At 39.6% G+C, this 18326-nt stretch overlaps 1 protein-coding gene across 5 annotated transcripts in view; it reads right to left on the minus strand.

Moving 5' to 3' along the window:
* ZNF821 (zinc finger protein 821) overlaps positions 1-18326 on the minus strand; it is a 748458-nt gene that overhangs the window by 515886 nt on the left and 214246 nt on the right. For 2 of the 5 annotated variants that reach the window (XM_044081498.1, XM_044081496.1), the window contains exon 2: positions 5213-5341. The exons of the other annotated variants lie outside the window; for them this stretch is intronic. The gene's annotated coding sequence lies outside the window, so the exon portion shown is untranslated. The remainder of the gene's footprint in view (positions 1-5212; positions 5342-18326) is intronic. 5 annotated transcript variants of the gene reach the window in all.

An 18326-nucleotide genomic window follows, 5' to 3' on the forward strand; every position in this document is an offset into this window, starting at 1 on the left:
ACAGGACCCAGGAAGTTGGAAATGGGGAGTCCACCTCCACAAAGAGGCCAGTCACAAGCAGAGTCCCTCAGGATCAGTTCTGGGAATGCTTTTGGTATTTACTTATCTGAAGTCAAGGCCAATGTCAAAAGCCTCTAACTGACCAAAACTGAAGAAGAGTGCAAATGAGGAGCAGTCATAGAACCTCTCACTGACACTAATGTTCTCCAGGAAGGGCCAACACAAACAACTTTTGTTAGAGCCATTGACTAAAACTGAATGCCAAGAAATGCATAATAGTTACCAGGGGTTCCCAGAGGATACTATCACTTTGACAACACACTCCTAAGAGTTGACCAGATAGTCAGGGACTTGGGAAAACATCTAGACGGTAATGTAGCCTTTGACCATCACGTCTACAGTAGTGAAGAAATCATTCCAAGTTGTGCAGCTTATAAACTAAGATATGGCATTAAGGTTAAAGGTCATTGTTCCACTACGTTCAGTATTCATTAGGCCTACCATTGAGTACAATGCCCCCTTTGGTATATATCTAACCGGACATATCCAATAACTGAAACATCCACAGAGGTACTTCAATAAAAGAATACTGGGCATTAATAACATGTCTGTTGCAGACTGCTTCAATGCTCTATCATTGTACTCAATTTCCTACAGGCTGCTGAGGGGAGATCTATGCTTAGCATGCAAGGCATTATCAAACTCCAACCTGATGGAACTTCTGCACATCTGCAAAACAATCAGCACCAGAATTACCTGTTTTAAAGGCTTAAACTTTGCTTGTGACATAAATAGGTCCTGCTGGAGAGACAGGTATGTATCACATAGACTACCCCTGCAAGTGAAGCTGTGGTCCTCCCTAACTCAGTTGAACTCGGACAACTAAATGAGGAACAGGAAATTTCATCCCTGGTTTGACACCTACATCAATAATGGACAGAGGCAGCCTGTAAATGGCTCCTGTCTCCAGCCCCTCCTTACACTTATCAAGGTTACCAGAACCTGTCAGAGATTTGGTATACATGGCTAGGCTTAAAAGGTCCTAGTGGTCATTAGCCTAGTATACACCTATGAACATTCTTAAAGGCCCAGATGGACCTTGATAGCATCCACTCTTCCAGATCTCCAAGGTTAGAGATTCCCATGCTTTTGGCTCCAGCAGTGGCTGTTCCTCCCAAGCCCATTCATCTGTGCCCGGGGTCCACAGTTCCAGTTCCGACTATGCCATAATCCTTCACAGCTGTCCGTGTCGACAGCTTGGCTAGTTTAGAATACAACTTCATCCTTGATATTTTCCACTTTGGGGCTTACATCCTTGGATTTGGAAAGGCTCTTTAGGCTTTCGGAACCATCCCTTCATTTGGGTGCTTCGGCCTTTGATAGCTCGGCTCCAATCTTGAAAAGTCAGATCTAATGGGGTCAAGCACTGGGCACCAGGCCCTCTCTTGGATCTACATATTGCAGCTGAGCACTGTCCAGATGTCTGGCCTCTGCATCTGCATTTTACATCCCAGAGAGGATTCTCTCTCATTTCAAGACTGGGGTTTCTGTTACCAAGTCATATCCATCCCTATCCTCTTGTCCATCTGTTACTTCGGGTTCACATCAGTTAGCTCCAGAATAGCCTGTGCCATTAAGGCATCAACCAACTGCAAATTAGCGTATCCCCTGTTTCTTTAATGCATCTCCTCACCGAGAGGCACATGTGAAGAGTAAATGCAATAAGCAGCATTTGGAATCCCCTGAGGAGCAGATAACAGATGATTCTGAACTTGAAGAGGATGAATCCCAAATTCCTCCTGCAAAGAGGTCTCCTTTGGTGATCTACTAGAACTGATGAAGCAGCGTGTTTGGTGGACCAACAAAAACACTGCCCCTTAGGAGTACATCTTTCTCAAGGCCTTTAGTGCAGGCTCATTCACATCCTGGGTAGCTCCCCCTGCAGATGCCCTTCTTGACTTGGTATATTGGAGGGCTTGGAAAGAACCCAACATAGTGAATCAAAGCCCTGAAAACCTGACAAAATACTAGTTGCTTCTAAGGATAGACCTATTTGGGCAAGGGTCCAGAGGGAGGATGCCACTATGGTTGCTGCAGCCACCATGAAGGAGATCTCCAAGGACAGTTCTACAGTCCACCCCCCCAAAATAAGGAGTTTCAGGTGTTGGACCATTTAGAGGAGAACACTTATGTTTCAGACACATTTGCCTTGCATGTGTTAAGCTACTTGGTTCACCTGGTGAGACTCCAAAGAGATCTGATCAAGGAGATGCCGCAACAGCCCCAACACTCAAAAGTCTCTGAAGGCTAAGTTATCTACAATGCTATTCAACTTGAACATATCCATGAGTTTATGTCAAAAGCTGCAGTTATTATGGCTCATGCAGCAGGCACTGGCATTACCATGCACCACTGTCCCTGGAGGTACCTGTGTAACTTTGCAGGCTGCTTTAAGGCATCCTTTCTAAATGTCCCTTTTGATGGATTCACTCTTTTGTACTCAAAATAAAAGATGCATCATCCAACAGTGAACAAGACAAAGACTTTTTCTGCTGTAGGAATCTGCTTCTCCAATCCACAAAGAACCTGATCCAGGAATACGGGGGCGGGGGGGGGGGTGACTCTTTTTCATAACTCAACAGTTTTTTCTAAGATTCTCCTTTTTTGCAGGAACCCCCCCCCCTTTGGCAGAGAGGTGAGGGGGAGCTTTAATAAACACCATGCAACATCCAGGGTAGGTCCACAAAATCAGGGCTTCGGAGAACCCTTCACTGTTATGCCCTTCCAATCCAATGTTCCTGAAGGGCTGCCCAACTGCCACACTCTGGAGACAGTAGTGGGCACTTGGCTCTCCACCCCAAAGCTTGGGATGCCATCACATTCAACACTTGGGTGCTGAGTATCATTTTCCAGAGGCAATTCTATTCGATTTCTGTACACCGCAAATGAAGGTCAAAGATCCATTCCCAATGTTCTACCCAGTCAGCAAAGATATGCAAAAAGTGGACATAACAAAGCAGCTCTTGAACCAAGTCATCCAGGAGATCCAACCAGACCAAAGAGGATTCAGGGTCAGCTCAAGATTCTTTTTAGTGCCAAAGAAAAACAAGGACCTCAGGAATCTGAACCTTGGTTAAGGCAGACAGAAAAAACACTGAATCCTCAACTTTCTGGCACGTGGTTACTCTGCTCTTGTTACAGGTCTTTCTTCCAGCATACTACCTAGTAGCCTTCAAAAAGTGTAATAACTGCTGATAGTTTTTTCTTCTCATACACACAAAGATTACTTCTGATGGAAGTCCTTCTAACTTCTTCAGATTGTAAACAAATGTATACTTCCATAGTTTTGAAAGCGAGTATCATTTCCATAGGCAATTCTCACTCAGTTTTCTATTATCAATTTTCTTCTCCATTTCAGTGTTTACTCCACCACATATGTTTTCCAGGCATAGACTTTCAAACTGAATTGAATAACACACTGCCTTACAGAACAGACAGTGGTCACATCTAAGTAACCAGCAAGAAAAAAATATTAGAATAGTTAAAAAGCCTTTCTGATTAGTTCAAGTTTTCCAGCTCTATGGCTTTTGTATTAAGGAATCATTTTACCTTTCAGGTTACTTCTGCTGGCTTGTTCAAAGACTACAAAAATGCAGAACTGTATTCAATAACTGGTCAGATCAAGGAGATGCAGTGTGGCACAATGGCCTCCCTGGAGTGAAAAACATACCCTTTAGAATCAGATGAGCTACAAAATATGGCTTCTGATTTTGGTAGACACAGTTTCCAAAGTTTAAACTGCCATCTACCACTGTTCCTTTGTGTTTCTAGATACAGTCATTGTTATACAATTTGGCAATTTCATAATCATAAGTTATGAACTTTTTGCCAAGTCTCATGAAGCTAAATTTACTGACATTAAAAGAGATGTCACCACTACTGTGCCAGGTTTGTACTTCTGTTGACTACCTTGGATAATATCTATGTCAACAATACCTTTAGTACTAGAGGCAAATCCAGAAGGCAGTGGAAAAAAATGAGGCAAATCCAGAAGACAAGGGCAAAAATGAGATGAACAACTGGTGGGTGGCTGGCTTCTTGCTACAGGAGGGTAGTTCCATTAGAGAACTTCTGGGAACCAAAGCTCTCCACCCTTTCTGAATAACCCACTTCTTGTGAAATGGCCCTGAAAATAAAACTCCTATGACACTGACAATTTCTGTCAAAAAAGGGAACCTTCTGTCACACCTACCTGACAATGACTGAGAAGCCATTTTCAATATCCCAAAGAGTCAGGACTCCTTTTTACCATTTCCATCCAGCTCCTTAACCAGGGTATTAATTGCTTCTCCAAACTGAAGCCCTAAATGAATGGGAAATGTCCTGATTTCTGTTATCAAATTTTCAAAATAAGGTTGTCTTGTTTAAGTAAAACCAGTTTCTTGTCCATAGGCTAACAGACAGCAGGATAAGCACACTTATAAATATCAAGCAATGTTTTTACTGATCTTTTCACATCAATGACCTTTATTTCCCTATTTTCCAATAAAGACCCTTCTAACACTGCAGCTGCCTAGAGGAGGGCCACATCACTTTGGCACATTGCAAAAATCAGTGTAAAGCTTGTACCCCTCACAGCATATAAAATATATACCAAATTTAACATCTTTATCAAGTTGAAGGAAACATCAAATATACCCTTATGAAATCTGACATCTGTCAGGCCTAACTGCTGCAGGTCAGGAGTGGCATTTTTAAAACAGCCAAGAGATTACACATGTGTATTATTTTTCTGGATCAGTGAAATGATTAACAAATAACATCAGAACACTGAAAAATGTTTCCAAAGCTTTAAAACGCTTACTTCATTAAATGTCGCTGCTGCTTCATATAACTTTATAACTGTACAACTATTAAACCTAATCCAACTTTCCCATCTGAAATGGGATGGGATATCATGTTGTAATTTTAATGCAACAATTCTTACACATTTTGTTAATCTAAGAAGTGTAGTAGTGCAAAATTATAATCTTCTACCCCACCAGGACACAAACCAATATAGCATCTAGAGTATGTCAAACATACACAGGAGTTTACTACAAAGCTGTTTCACTTTATCACACTAATACTTATCAAGGGAGCATCAACTAACAGTGACCATATAAGCCCAGATTTGCTGCTGACCACAGAAGACAAAATATTTACTCGTTACCTAATTTATCCAATTACTGGTTGCAGAGAGCGAGAAGCTATCAAAAGTAGTAACAGGCTCATCTCAGAAAATCAAATCTTGGATAGCAATTCAGTCCATCCCAGGATACACATGCGCACACAGCCACATCTACAAAATAAGGGTAATAAGATCATCAATCACATACCTACCTTTGAAATACGGGAGGAAAAAAAGACACCTTAGTAAAAAAACACAGGCAGGAAATATAGATTTCTTAATACAGGTACATGGTGAGATTCTATACTGCTATATATCTACAAGGATCAATAATAAAGCATACTTTCATTTATAACAATTTTAAGTTCTAAAAAGTTGAAGTGAACTTAATAATTTGTAGTTTTGCAAATTCACTGCAAATTCATTCTCTCGGGTCCTCCTTGAGGCTAATCTGCTACAGACTACCACAATGAGCAATACTACTCACATATATGTTACTATATACTTGTACAATACCAGAATCAACCAATCCATTTTTGCTTTGTTTTTGAAATGCAGCAGCCTATATACTGCAATCTGCTAAAGAGATACTCTAATAAAAAAAATAAATAAAAATGCAAACATTAAAATAACAGCAAGCAACCCTATACCAACCATCCATCTTAGGCAAGTTTCAGTTCCGATGAGACACTGGAAGAGTGGTTGAAATAATTAGCTGTTAACCCTAGTCCAAAGATACATATACATGCTGCAGTTTGCTACATACTATAAGTGACAAAGCATTAAATAAATACACACACATACCAACTTCCCAGCTGCAATCCCCAAGATCCAACAATTATAAAGTTAAATTCCAACTTCAGGCAGCAAAATGCCTTATTCTGATGTTATGGACTAACAAAGTGTCCAAATGTAGTTACATAATAGAAATGTAGTGATTAATTAAGAGGCAAGGATGATGAAAGGAGGAAGGGAAGGGATAACTTGGGAGCACTCTTTAGCAGACTCAAGTTTATTTGGATCATAAACTTCAGTTGTATAAGTAAACTTACCTTAACAGTGTATGCCCTGATAGACCACTGTTTCAGTAGCCTAAGATATTAGGGTTAGATTCTGCCAAGGATATGATTAATCGGCACACTTTTCAAAGCTTAAGGGCAACTAGTACACACTACAACTGCCAGGAGCTCAAACAGGATTAAGCTCCGTTCAGGTAGTATCTGGGTTGCCTGTGGACATCCAGAGTATAAACAATTCTTTCTCCTTTGTTCTTGGATTCTGGAAAAAAGACAGAGATTAACAGACTGGCCTAAGGTAAACACCGACACCACTGTGAGAACAAATCCTTTTTTTTATGCATAAAGAACCATGTCCTTGTGAAAAATGAGGTAGGGTTAACTCACTGTAAAATTTCTCACAGAAGTCTGAGCAATGAGTAATACAGTCCTCATTTTAAGAGCCTCAAATCAGCCTGATGAGCTGGGTTCATGTGGAAAAAGGCAACTTCTCAAGCATAAAGTTCAGATACCAAGGAGAAGCCACCTATTTTTCTAGATGAATGGATATGTAAAACCTCTTTCAAAAGTGCTTGACTTGAGGACAGGAAGAAATCCAAGGACAGACAAGAGAAAATGGCCAACACAAGAATCCTCATAGAACAGTAAGAAAAGCCAGAGGACAGTAACTCACAAAAAATAATCACGAATTATAGGCAACTCAGCCTTAAAAGGGTCCTGGTTCATGGAAAGATACCAACTACAAAATCTTTTCCACATATACATATATGATTTCTTAGTAGCAGTTTTTTTTAGAGTTCCTTAATATCTGCTACATGACATCAGAAAATAGGTGCGTGCAAGGTATTAAAATTCTATCACCCAGGCTGTCAACCTAAGAGTTTCCAGGTTGAGATGTATCAAGCAACCCATCTTGTATGAGTAAATCCAGTATGTAGGGAAAGTTATGGTTACTGCCCTTGGCCAGTTTCAAAAGAAGAAAGTACTGTTGTGTAAGTATACTTACCATAGCAGTATTTGTTTAAATGATCACTGCCACATACCTTTAGCTATATGGATTATATCCTCATACAATATAATAGCCAGCCAGCTTCCACAAAACAAGGGGGTGGTCTAATGGAGAGGATACTGCAGCAGTGATAGTTAGAATATCTACTGTTACGGTAAGTTTACTTGCACAACTGTAACATATTCATCATACTCATCACTGTTGCAGTAATTTACCTACATAGGTATATTATCCTAGCTTACTACATTTGGAAGGAGAATAGTCCAGAAGACCCTGGAGAAGGAGCCTTGCAAAGCCTGATCTAAACCTTGAGAAGGAATCACCCTTATAGTGCTCTGCAAAAGTTTGTACAAAGGATGAAAATGTTGTTTCTAGAATACTTCGTGTCTAAGCCTTTCTAAAAAGGCCATAGATAACAAGGCCCTAGTAGAGTGGGCTTCGACCCTGCCAAGAATATTTTGGCTGTGGTGGTTATAACAAAAGGTAATAGCCTTAGACAACCATTTGGAAATAATCCATTTTCACACAGGTTGTCCCTTCTTAGCTTCACAAGAAATGAACAGTTGATCCAAAGATTTGAAAGATTTAGTTCTGTCAAGATAGTACCATAGTTGTCCAAGTTGTGGAGTATCCTCCTCCAGTCATTTACTTGTTTAAGAAAGAAAACAGGGATTGATAGTTTGGCTTAACGTGAACTTGGACACCACTTTAGGCATAAGGAAGGATTAGTTCTCAAAGAAACCCTGTCTCTGTGAAAAATGAGAGAGGATTGGCTCACCATAAGAGCTTGCAAGTCATATAGCCTTCTTGGAGAGGTCAGTGCAATCAGTAAAACTGTGTTCCACATTAAGAACCTCAGCCAGGTTAGCTAGTTCTAATGGAGTAAGTGGTAGCTTCTCTAACAAAAAATTTAAATCCCAGTGAGGGGCCACAGGTTTTCTTGGTGGCCTTTTATTCAAAACTCCTTTCAAAAACATGTCTGATATGAGAATACATTGGAAGAGGAAGATCCATGGGCAGACATACTGAAATGTCTGATAAATGAACATCGATGGAGTAGTAAGAAAGGCCATGGGATAATAACTCACACAAACACTGTAAAAACAGAGAACAACCAGCCCTGAATGGGTGATGCTTATGTTGTTGACACCAACAGAAAACCTTTTTCATTTACTAATACAGGATTTTTTAGTAGCAGGCTTTCTTGCCTTCTTATTACATGCCACATGTCTTCAGTACACAGATGCACAAAGGAAACTAAGACTGTTAACCAGGCAAGCAGTTGTTTAATGAGGGTGGGATATATTAAACACCTTGATCTTGTGCGTGTAGAACCATTCTGTGAGGAACCTTGTGGTAATTGCTCCTGTCCATTTCCAAAAAAGGATGAATCACTGTTCCCAGGACCAGAAGGGATTCACCACAGTGTTCTTAGGAGATTCCTTCAGAAGGACCCTGGACATCAGTGGAAAGGGTGGAAAAGCATACTGGAACATTCCTTTACAAGGTAAAGAAAAGAAAAGGCATCTGTTTTCAAGGCCTTCTTGTATGGAGTTCTGAAGCAGAATCTTAGCAGCTGATTGTTCAGAGAGGAGGCAAACAGTTTTACTTGAACTACACTCAAATGGATCAAATCTTGTAAGAGCCCCTAATCTAGTTTCCATTTGTGAGGGTTTACCCTTGTCCTACTCAGCTTAAATGCCAAACGATTTTGCTCTGCCAGAATGCAGGGTGCCCACAGAGTGATACTGTGCTGGGAAACTATATCCCAAGCTAACATGGCTAGCCTGCAATGGTAGTATGACCTGGTTCCACTTTGCTTGAAATGTGCCACATGACTATGGTATTATCTCTAACAACCTGTAAATATCCCAGGGACCCAAGACAATTCAGAGAGTTGAGTGCCTTGATCAGATCAAGCGACTCTTTTATATTAATTTGCTTGCATATGTCACTGATGTCACATACACCTTGCTCTTTTATCCCTCCTGAATCTGCTCCCCAAACAAAATCCAAGGCACATGGGGTGACCAACTGCTTTGGAGCAGGGAGGGAGGGAGACGGGGAAAGGGGAGACCTAGATTTAGGGATATTATGTCTCCATCAAGTGATTTCTCTTCTAACAAACCCCAGCACTGGGATTTGAAAAGACAAACGGCATTGGTGCTGGGACCAGAGAGACTTCAGATGTCAGTGTGTTTCTCTCATGTAGAGTCTTGACTGGGGTATTATGAAAATCATAGGCATCATAAGACTAAAATCCTGAGATATTCCCTCACAGTGAACAAAATCTGAGAGGAAAGCTTAGAAACAGATGTTGATATACATCGGAAGAAAAGCTCTCTGAACTGAGGTGTCTAGCTGACACCCTAGTAACACAATCCTGTGTGAAGGAGTTAAAAAAAAAACTTTAGAATTTTCTCTTGGAATTCAGATCTCTCAGCCAAGCCAAGTGAGAGATTCCTGACACTTTGAAAAAGACTTTGCAAAGATAAGCAAGACATCTAACTATGGAAAAAAATGTGGATACTTTGGAGCCTGCAGTGAGGTATAACTGGAGCCAGACACTTTGTCAACACTTTTGGTACACTTTACAGTTCGAGCAGTAAGGAAGACGACTCCAACTCAACCCAGTTAACAAATTGTAAAATATATAAAATAAATAATTCACACACAAAACTTGCCTGAGATCTGGATAATCAGAGATGCGATGATAAGCACTTTTTAAATCTAAGAAAAAAATAATTCCAAATGTTCCTCCAACTGTACAACACACAAAAAACTGAGCAACGCTGAACACTGTACAATGTCCCTCTCCTTTAAAATAAGCGTCTTGGGCAAGAATATTAGAAGAAACACATTTTATTAAACCAAAAGTAATACGATTTAGAGCTTTCATCCACCCCAAACTGTGGACTTCATCAGAATAAATAATTACACATTCCATTCATTTAAATATCCCTTAGGCACCAATGAGACGCTAAAAGCAATTAAAATAGTATAACTCTTAAAAAGACAGAATCCTGTCTACTAACCGTGACGTTTAAAATTAAATAACCTGTGTTACAACATACATAGTATATATGGAATAAATATTCAACCCAAATATAAAATGATGGTATCATGTTAAAATACAATATTAACTAAAAAATGAATTTCTATATTAATTTGTAATGACTTAAAATTTTAAAATGATATAAAAACTTCTATGACTTGTATACGCAAACTGTTTAAACACTAGACCTGTAAACTATCTTCTACAACCTTGCTTCTAAAACTGGTTTTATGGAAATACTGTCATTTAATCCTGGGGAATTTGTGGCGTTTAATAACAATTGCTACTTGACTTCTTTTTCTTCTAGTATTGCCTTAATATTTCCACCTCTTGGATTGGGTGTAATCTGTTCTAATATGCCAAACTTAAATGTACTACATTCTGTACTGCTCTCCAAATGCCTATAAAGTGCACTATGTTTATCTTTTCTCTTAATATTGTACAGGTGATCATATATCCTATTCTTAACACACCTGTCAGTTTTCCCAATGTAGAATCCTGAACACTTGGTGCACTTAGCTAAATATATAACATGGTTGGTTATTAGAGTTACCTCTCTTGAACTTTACCTCACATTCCTGTTAATGTCTTTGAGTGCAATACTTTCTTCATCCAAAATTGCATGGCATTTTTTCGCACTTCTTAGTGTGCCCTTCTCTAGAAGCATGGCCTTTTAAATAACCACTACTTTCAAACTTGTTCTTTAAGTTATTCCCTGTTTTGTACACAAATGTAGGAGCCTCCCCAAATAGTTTATGTACTTCACCATCACACTTTAGACTATTCCAATTCTTAACCATAATGTCCCTTACTAATGTACATGTGAATTATATTCTAATATACAGGCTCTGCTAGGGTCTTGTGCAGGAAGACCTACTTCCACTAAACCTGTGCCTAATATAGACTTATATACCTAGCTACGCCTTTAATCAAGGCCTCTAAATAGAGACCCTATATAGTCCATTTCCTGTAACATTTCGTCATATTTAGATGTCATCCGGGCAGCTCTAATACACTGCCCTTTTATTATGCTTCTCTTTTGACTTGTAGGATGACAGCTAGAAAAGTCCAGGTATGCGTTACTAAACGTATCCCTTCTATATATCCTGGATTTAAAACCATTAGTAGTGTTTGAAATGTATGTATCCAAGTATGGGGAAAAATGTCTATCACAATTGTAAGTGAACTTCAAACAAGTAATGAAATTATTCAGATAGTTCACAAAATTACTAGCCTCTTCGAATATGTCATCCCACAGAATGCATTTATCATCCAAAAATCTTGTATAACATTTAATACTTTTTATTTGGACGCTACTGAAGACAAACTGGTCTTCCCAATCTAATAGGGCCAAATTGGCAAATATTGTGGCACAAGCAGCACCCATTGCTACTCCCCTATTCTGCCTATAACGTTCCCCCAAAATAGATGAAATTATGGTCAAGAACTATAGACAAACTCAACAATCAGGCTAACTTTCTCCCATTCGTAACCAGCATAATTTCTTATGCTGTGACAAAATCTTTCAAGTCCATCTTCCTTGGGGATACATGAAAATAGGTCAACCACATCTATGGTTAAAAAAAATTAACCCTTCCTTCCAAACACTAGGTTTCAAATGACTTAAAAAAGCCCAAGAATCTTTAATAACGTGTGGGACCTTCTCATAAATATGTTTAAGCCATTTGTCAATGACAACTCCAAAAGAAAAGGTTTTGGATTCGTTACCTGAAATTATTGGGTGGAAGGGTGGCTCTAACACATTCTTGTGTATTTTAAGGATTCCCACAATTGTGGCTAACACTGGATGGGCCACCTTTAAAAAAATTATACAATTCTGAGGTGATTCTGTTGTCCAATTGGAATTCATCCAAATACAAATCAATATGCCTGTATGCAATACTGACTTTGTTAATCAATATTGTCTCAGTTAGCAGAATCATGTAGTACTGAATATATTTTATTAATACATTCTAATGTATCAAACAATACTATACCTCCACCCTTATCTGGTTTCATTATACGTATAATATAATCAGAGCATATTTCCCTTAAAAACTCCCTTTCCTTAGAACTTAAGTTGTTTTTTACCTTTGTTGCTTTTACTGTTTGCTGTAATTTATATAACTCATTAGTTACCGCTTTTTCATAGGATAAGAGGGTAGGGTGTAGGGGTGGTGCAAATTTACTTTTCCTTTTAAGTTCAAATGTCTGTGCAACACCTTTGTCATCCTTAAAATAAAGAGCTAAATTTAATTTTCTTAAATATAATTTAAATTCTATCAAGTTATCAACAATATTAAATTTCATACTGGGCACAAATTTCATGCCCTTGGAGAACAAATCAAAATGCTCTTTTTCTAATTTAATATTGGTGTAATTGCATATACTACATTCGCCCAGACTGAATTTTACACCATTGGTTTTGATTATCTCCTGTTCCACCTCCGACGGACTCCCCTTTCCTTATCCATCTCTTGTTCTTCCATTTCCAGTCCTTTTGTCCTGAATCCCAACCCCCCCCCTCCATTGTAGGTTGCTGTTCCTTCCCTTCCCAATGAAAATTTTGATTAATTAACTGCTCACAGTCATCGTTACCCTTTTCTAAGGGTACATCTGATGTTAATGTACATTTATGTTTAGTGTTATTTGTTGTACTTTTTTCATCATTTTTCCTCCAGGGATATGCATTTTGTCTCTTATACTGTTCCAGGTCTCGCTCTATCTTCCTACATTTCCTTTTAAAAATGTTTTCACATTTTCCATTAACTGTGTCAGACTGTTTAGTATATAATTTTTCCCACTGGGAAAATAACAGATCATTATTTATTTATTTTATTTATTTCAGTTTAATTGCCGGGGAGGTCCACTGGGCTTGGGGGCCTATTTTCAGTGGAGGCCTGGGGAGAAGAGCTCCACAAAAACAACAGTATTTATTACACAAAAGAGTTCAGACAAAAAAGTACAATAGAATTAACAGGTAGCTACAAATAGTCCACAATACCAATATCAGAAGGCTAAAAATAGCATAAGTATCAACAATTTCAGTTAAATTCAGCAGAAAAAAAAACAAAAAAAATTATGGGGTATTGTAAAGGAGAAGAATTTACTGTTTAGTAGCTTAATGGAATTAGTATTTTAGAAGAGGTGAGGGGAAAAGGAGGTCAGCCTAGGGTGGCTTAGTAGCTTCTGCCTATAGTGCAAAAAGTATTAGTATCTTATACAGCTAGTAGTATTGGAGAGGCTAGAAAAGGTTAGTTAAGTATTGAGATTAGCCAGGAGAGAAGGAGGAGGATAGTTTGAAAGGTTTAGGCTGAAGAGTGCAGTTGCATATTCTACTTAGATAGAGGTGGGAATGAAGTTGGGTTTTGAAGTAGTCTAGGTTGTTGCAGGTTCTTAGAGAGGTGGGTAGGGAATTCCATTTTTTAGCTAGGGTAAAGGATAAGAGCAGTTGGCCAGCTGGGCGCTTGGGTTTTTGTACAGTGATCATGTTTTGGTGAGAAGATCTAAGGGGTGTATAGGGTAGAAGAATATTGGAAAGAGCAGGACAGTTAGTTGGATGGAACACTAATTTATGGGCTGTGGTGAGTTGGAGAAAGGTAAGATGATTGGGGAGTTCAAGCCAGTTTAAAGAGTGAAGGGAGGAGGAGTGATGAGTGGAGGATTTGGCATTGGTTGCAAATTTGGATATTTTTTTGTAGCATTGTTACAATTTGGAGGTAAGAGTAGATGGTAGATTAGTGAGCAGAGGAGCGCCGTATAGTAGAGAGGGAAGGAGGGAAGTAGAGGCAAGGATTAGCCTAGTGGAAGGAGAGAAAGAGGTTGTTTCTGTACAATAAGCCATGTTTTATGTGTGTTTTTTTGATGTTTAGCTGGATATGAGTATTGAATTTCAGCTGGTCATCAATTGTAACACCAAAAAGTTTGGTGGAGGTTACTCTCTCAATAGTGGAGTTGGTAAGGCTGGTAATATGGAAATAATTTTTATCAAGAGATGAGGATTTGGAAGGGGTGAAGAGGAGGATCTTAGTTTTGTTGGCATTAAGGGAGAGGTGATTTTGGAACATCCAATTTTCAGTGGTTGAAAATGCTGTTTGGGTTAGAGCTTGGAGCTCCATTTGGTTAGGGGCATGGCAGATCAGAGTGGAATCATCAGCGTATTGTACAACTGTAGTGTTGGGGATGGCTTTATGGAAGTCGTTAATAAAGATATTGAATAATAACGGGCCAAGAATTGAAACTTGAGGTACTCCGGTAGGTGTAGGAAGGAAGGTTGATGTTGCTTGGCCCCATTTCACAGCTTGGGATCTGTTTGAAAGGTAGCTAGTGAACCAGGAAAGAGCTTTTTGGCTAAGGCTGAAGTTAGAGAGATGGTTTAGAAGGAGGGAGTGGGAGATGGTGTCAAAGGCTTTGGATAGATCTAGTAGAACAGCTGATACTAAGTTACTGGAGTCACGGGCAGAGCTCACAGAATGAAGGAAGGAGAGAAGAGTGGTGTTAGCACTGTGTCCTGGGCGGAAGCTGTGTTGGGTAGGAGAGAGTAGTTGGTGTTCAGTAAGGAAAGGCAAGAGCTGCAGGTGGATACATTTTTCTACAATTTTGGATACAGGGGAGAGGATGGCAATGGGACGGAAATTAGAGACATTACAATTCTTGCCACCTTTGTGAAGTGGAAGAATGAAAGCAGAACGCCAGAGTTTGGGTACATAGGATTCATGTAGAGACCTGTTTATTAGGATGCTGATGGGTATAGCAATGGAATCAGAAGCTATCTTTAAGGAAGGAGGATGGGATGTTATCAGGGGCATTGGAGCAAGGCTTATGGAGCAGTTTCTTTATTAGGTCGGTGGGTACGGGTTTGAGTTTGAAAGTGGGGGGGGTGGAATGGGAAGGGAAGATTGATATGGGGGGGCTGTTGTTGGTGAAAGTTTTGGTTAGATCGGCGATGGAAGAGGTGAAGAAGGAAGTGAAAAGTGAGGCAATTTCAGGGTCAGATTTGCTGGAGTCAGGACATGGGTTGTTTTTTGTACATGGGTTGTTTTTTGTACAAGGTCTAAGGAGGGAGTTAATGGAGTTCCAGAATTGTTTGGGATTTCTTGTATGGCTTTCTTGTAGTTTGACGTAGCAAGACTTTTTATCTGTAATGACTAGTTTTTTGGCCAGGTTTCTTAATTGCTTAAACTGAAGGAAGATTTCAGGCTGTTTGTGTTTAAGGTAGGTTTTCCAGGATTTATTCTTTTGGTGCATAATCTTTTTTGTGTCTTTGGTGAGCCAAGGGGTGGTTTTAGTTTTGATTCTTTTTCTTCTTATTGGAGCTTGGGAGTTAAGGATAGTTAAGAATGTAGAATTGAAATAGTCAACGGCTTTGTCTAGAGGCAGTATTTTTAGGGGGTTCCAGTTAGTTAGCTTAACAGAGTTAGAGAAGTAATTTTGATTAAAGTTAGTTAGGCTACGAGTTTGAATAAAGTGGTGAGAGTGAGGGCAGGTGGGAGTGGCTCGAATGTAGAAGGCAGGGAAGTGGTCTCCTAGAGGGTCAGGATTGACACCAGATTAGGATGGGATACAAGTATCCAGTCAAATATGGTGCCAGGGGGGTTGGTTTTGTTAGGTCTAGTAATGGAGTTAGTAAGTTGAGTGAAGTTGAATAGGTTGATAGTAATGGAAGGATTAGGTTTACTGATTTTTCCCCAGTCAATGTTTACATCTCCCAAAATAAAGGTTTCTAGTTTAATGTTGGAAGAGGACCATGAGAGGATGTCTTCCAAAGTATTTGTATTGTTACCAGGAGGAATATAGAGGGAAATAATACAGATGCTTATGTGGTTGTTTATTTTTAGTATGCCAATGACTAGTTCTGCATTATTGAAAGAGGGTATGGTGTTAGGGTATGGGGTCATTGTTAAGAGGTTGGAGTAGATTAAAGCAACTCCACCACCTCTTCTGTTAGTGCAGTCGGATCGGAGAGAATGATATCCTGGAGGTAGGAATTCAGAGTCATTGATCTGAGTTTTTAGCCAGGTTTCAGAGATGGCTGCTATGTCTGGGGAGTTATGGGTAAGCCAGGCATGGAAGAGTGTTAATTTATTTGTTAAGCTTCGTGCGTTGATTGTGAGGAACTTGAGGTTTTTATTAGTAATTTTATTGGTGCTAGGCTATTTTGTAGGAGAGAAATTTGGATCTGGATTTGTAGGAGAGAAATTTGGACCTGGATTGGGGTGAATATCGCCAGCTAAATGAAGGTGAGCATAACTGGGGATACGCTTATTTGATTTATAATTTGACAGATGACATTGGTAGTGGTTAGGTTTAAGTTTGTAGTTGTTGCTAGAGATTGGAAACAGTTTTATTTTGAAGAGAAGTAGAGGGTGGGAAGTGATTAAAGAAGCTGAGATGTTGTGGAAGTGGGATATGGGGTGGTGCTGAGGAGTCAAAGGAGGAGAGAGCACATGAAAGTCTGTACAGGAGGTTAAATGGTATAGGGATAGTAGAAGCAAGATGAAGGAAGAGAAGAGAAGGACTTTGGATGGAAGGCTGAGCATGGTAATGGGAGACCGATGATATTGAAGGAGAAGGGGAATGTGAGACAGTGTGTAGGGAGTGTGGTGTAGAAAGTAGGAGTGGGGAATGCGGGTCCTGATTGGCCAGTGAAGAGGGGCAGACTTATAGTGAGGTGTAATGTGATTGGGTGGAGAAGAGGGAGGGACTATTGGGTGAATGTATAAATCTGGAAGCACTGGGGGGGTGGGTGTAAATTGGGGGCAAGGTAGGGGAGAGGAGTGAGCCCGCAGGGTGAACGGAGCAGGAAGGCCCAAAAACAATCAGTGACCTGGGAGAAGGAGAACTACAGCAGGGGTGCAGGTATATGGATTATTAGCTTTGTATTGTACTAGAAATCTTAGTTTCTTAAGTTTTGTTGGGGAAAAATATATATTTTTAAAGAAGAAAAATGAGTGTGTGGAGAAAGAAAATACAGCTTTCTTGGTAAGGGGAAGAGGCACTTTCTAGAACAATTATATGTGTGTGGAGAGAAGAAATAACAGCTATTCTTGGTGAGGGCAAGAGACACTTTCTAGGTAGAGTTGGTTAGTGGAGAGTAAGAGGGAGGTTTTTGCTGGGCTTATTATTAGGAGGATGCTGCCACCTAGTGGAAAAAGGAGGGAGGTGTACTTAGAGGAGAAGAGGTTCTACTTAGAAGTTCGGGATATAGAGATAGAGGTGGACTATAAACCAAGGATGGGGTTGGGGGCCTGTGCAGTGACCAGTGGTAGGCTGCGTTCACGTGTGCCAGGTAGAATGATGCTCAAGTAAGGCAGATGCTAGCAAAAAATATATGTAAAACAGATTACATACACTGAGTCTCTTTAGGGAAAATAAGGTTGCAGTAAACAAAATATATCAAGCAGACTGTCCACCGTCGTCTTCTCTTTGATGGGAAGGGTATTCTGTTTGGCAGTGAAGAAGGGGAAAAACACCTTGGGGAGCGGCTGAAAAGAAGAGTGAGAAATACCAATAGTTAGACAAATGAGTAGAGGGAAAAAAAAGGAAGAAAATAGAGAAGGGAGAGAGCAGGAAATAGTAATAAGAGCAGAAATGGGGGAGGGAGTTTAAAGTGTGGAGTAAAGTTGTGGAGAGGAGAGATAAATGTAAGGTGGAAACAATAGTGCAGTAGAAGGTCTACAGGCCGAGCTAAACATCACATAACAATTTGACATGCAAACAAAGATAGGTAACAGGATAACAGAATGTATTTGAGCAGTCAGAGACTGTTTATGATATTCAAATAGCAGTAATAAAAGCAAAAAAAAAAAACTATTTCTAGGTGGAAGAAATAATCCAAAGCAGTACTTACAAGAGAAGGATAAGGAAAACACAGTTAGTACATTCAATTAAGCACAAGAAGACCTTTAGTTGATGTAGGTCTTAGTAATAGCAATATCCACATACAAAACAACTTAATTAATATCAGCAATCAGAGAACAATGCCAGGATACTAGAGATTTAGTGCAGCGTCTAAATGCTGCTCAACAGACGCCGCGGTAAGGCTCACTAGTGTTCCAGCATAGAACAGCTTAGTAG

This window comes from Protopterus annectens, chromosome 8.part0, assembly GCF_019279795.1.
Source record: "Protopterus annectens isolate FY-2018-M chromosome 8.part0, PAN1.0, whole genome shotgun sequence".
Lineage (NCBI taxonomy): Eukaryota > Metazoa > Chordata > Ceratodontiformes > Protopteridae > Protopterus > Protopterus annectens.